The sequence below is a fragment of the Herpailurus yagouaroundi genome, unplaced genomic scaffold, assembly GCF_014898765.1.
Source record: "Herpailurus yagouaroundi ecotype Mexico unplaced genomic scaffold, PumYag 252, whole genome shotgun sequence".
Lineage (NCBI taxonomy): Eukaryota > Metazoa > Chordata > Mammalia > Carnivora > Felidae > Herpailurus > Herpailurus yagouaroundi.
This window is the reverse complement of record NW_024412469.1, coordinates 462,561-465,730: the sequence shown is the minus strand read 5'-3', so window position 1 is coordinate 465,730 and position 3,170 is coordinate 462,561. Positions and strand designations below refer to the sequence as shown.

The 3,170-nt window shown below is 42.8% G+C and overlaps 1 pseudogene; it reads left to right on the top strand.

Moving 5' to 3' along the window:
- Positions 1-1,813: 1,813 nt before the first annotated feature.
- Positions 1,814-2,182, top strand: LOC121020830 (60S acidic ribosomal protein P1-like; annotated as a pseudogene).
- Positions 2,183-3,170: the final 988 nt, after the last annotated feature.

Genomic DNA, 3,170 nt, shown 5'->3' with positions numbered 1-3,170 from the left:
TGCAAGTACTACTATATTAAAAAGGGGTCACACACTGTCCAGAGCCTGGCACTTTAGGAAGTGTTTTTGAAGTGTGTTGCATGCACTCTGTTGTTGCGTATTTGGCTGCTCTGTCCCACTGGTCAGTCCTCTGCAAAGCTCCTCCTTGCTAGTAGTGGTGGAGTATTTGGACCTTCAACTAGGTGTGAAGGTGTGCTTTGATTTGTTCGTTGAGGTAACCCTGGAAAAACAGGAAAGGAGGGGGAAGCCTGATCCCATACAAAAGAAAAATGAAAGGGAAGAAAAGAAGACCAAGCAGAGAGTCAAGCAAACTATAATGCTTAATCCAGAGAGAGAAAGGAAAATAAAGAAGCAGAAGATATAGAAAAGGTGTAAAAAGAATAGAGTAAAAATGCCTGGTTAAACAAACAAAATGGAAAAAAAATGTGTGTGTATATATATATATACATACACACATATATGTACATATATGCATACATATGTATATACATATATGCATACATATGTATATACATATATGCATATATGTATATATACACATACACATACATACATATATACATACATATTATATATGTATGTGTATGTATATATGTAATATAATATGTATATATGTAATAATATATGTAATATAATATGTATGTATATATGGAACAAGAATTGACCAAAAACAAATCAGAAACTATGCACCTTATTCCAAAAGAGAAAAAGAAGAGGGTAGAAGGAAAAAGAGAAGAGAAGACCAAACAGACAAATTGACAGATGGACAAAGAGGTAGACAAAAACAAAAAACAGTTGTCTTTTGGTGACTGGGACCAGTGGCTGTGCTGGTCTGCAGGAGAGGCCGTCTGGTTGGCCTCAGTGTCAGTCTTCCTCAAGTAAGCAGTTGCCATGCAAGGAGGGGTGGGGTTTGGTGTAAGAGGTCCCGCCTCCATTGGGGGCTGCCGTGCTGCTCCCTTAAGTCCCATGTGTTGCTGTTGGGGAGAAAAATGGCAACACTCCAATCTCTCTTTCTGGGTGGACCTTGTGTCTCCAACCATGCTATTCAGGTAGCCCTCACAGAACTGGCGTGGGTGATCAGCTTGCCTGGCTCCACAGTTATCCTTCATCTTCTAGGTGCTTAGCTGGCATTCGAAACCCGATGCCTTAAAGGGCCCTGCACCACGCAAACCCTGTTCAGGTGCTTTGGCTGGTGCCTGCAGGGCCTTTCTTCCTTGGCAATATACCCTCTTCCCACAGAACTCAAGGAAGGAGACTGTCCTCTCCCAGTGCTCCCCTGAGATTGCTATAGCACCCCAGGGCTGGCTCCTTCTCCATCAGGTGCATGCCTCTTCTGTAAACTGTGGCCTGAAGAAAGTCAGACTTTTGAAACCTCTGAAATTTCAGCTCCTAGGGCTGTTTGCAAAATAGAAACTGGCCTCTCCGTATTTCTCGTTCCCCAGTCCTTGGTCCGGGGAGGTTTTCCTTCATAATATTTCAATACTGTAATTTCACATCCCCTCTGTATTTCTCTTCCTTCTGTCTCTCCACAGAAGCAGTTCCCTCCCCTTCATGCCTAAGCTGTTTTATCTCCCCCAGTGCACATACATGCACTTCGATCTCACCAAGCTTATTTCCCTCCACCTATAGAGATCCTTCTGCCACTCCACAGATTGAATTCCTGGGTGTTCCAAGTGGTCTAACTTGGATACAACTGTGTTGGAAGGATGAGGAGAAATCCCAACCCCCCTACTTTTCTACCATCTTTACTCCTCCCAGGGAAATCTGCATTGGGGTGTGGCCCAGCAGCGCCCACTCAGCAATCTCCCACACCATGGCCTCTGTCTAGGAGCTCGCCTGCATCTACTGGCCCTCATCCTGCATGATGATGAGGTGACAGTCTCGGAGGATAAGATCAATGCCCTTATTAAAGCAGCAGGTATAAATGTTGAACCTTTCTGGATGGGCTTGCTTGCAAAGGCCATGGCCAATGTCAATATTGGGAGCCTCATCTGCACTGTAGGGTTGATGGACCTGCCCCAGCAGCTGGCACTGCACTGCTCCTTCTACCATGGCTGCGCCAGCTGAGAAGAAAGTGGAAGCAAAGAAAGAAGAATCAGAGGAGTCTGATGATGACATAGGCTTTGGTCTTTTTGAATAAACCTCTTCTGTAAACTGTTCAATAAAAAACTGAATTCTTAAAGAAAAAAAATAAAATAAAATTATATACTCTGGGCAGCTAATGGCTAACTTAAGGGATCCTCTGAAAACCAGCAGGATCAATGGCAGTCTGGCCTCAGGGTAGAATGGGTTGAAAATCAGATCCAGATTCTAATTATAAGCACAGTAAAGATATAAAGGAATTTAAATTTGTAGCTTAATATGTATATACTATATTAAAACCAGGAGCCAGGTAGGAAAGAGGACACAAAAAATCTGTTATGAGGATATTTAAATGGGTAAACCTAAGAACCCTCAACTAAAAATTTCCCTGAAATATTCCTGGGACAGTGGAATATACCTGTTTCCTTTGCTAAAGGAAAACACCCTCCCCTTTCCTAAATCTGTACAATGCCCTCACCTAAAGCAGGTGCCTAATAAGATGATACTTGTTCTCTTTAAAAGCTGCCTCTGCCACAACTCATCACATCCAGGCCCATAACCAGGGTCATAATTCAGCATAGCCTGAGAGAAAAGGTACAGTCCCTGCTTAGGGAAGAAACAGACTACCTATTAAATGACAGAATCTGGCCATTACATATATTAGCAGAGAACAAGGGAATATGTATAGGAGTGAATTTTGAGAATAGATCAGGGGAATATAAGGCTGGACAGGAGAGAAGTCACAGGTATGGGGGTATCTTCCATGGCTCAGGATTCAATGTTCCAGGACCTAGAGTTGCTCTAAACAAACTGTCAGGTTGGCTTCTTTAAACTTGGTCATGACAATGGCCCAGGGTATGTGAGGTGAAGTTGCCAGTTGTATTGGCATTATATTGAGCAGTGAGGACATATGGATCAGGAAGGCAAGAATATTAGAATGGATTTACTATGTACAACCTGAGAACCTGTTGCTGATTATGTTCCCTGAAAGACTCAGAGCTCACTCCTATCTCTAAGGCAATAGGAAATATACTAGTGCTGGGTATTCCAGTTTCTTTAGGAAGCTTAGTGGTGCCTGTTTTCTGCAA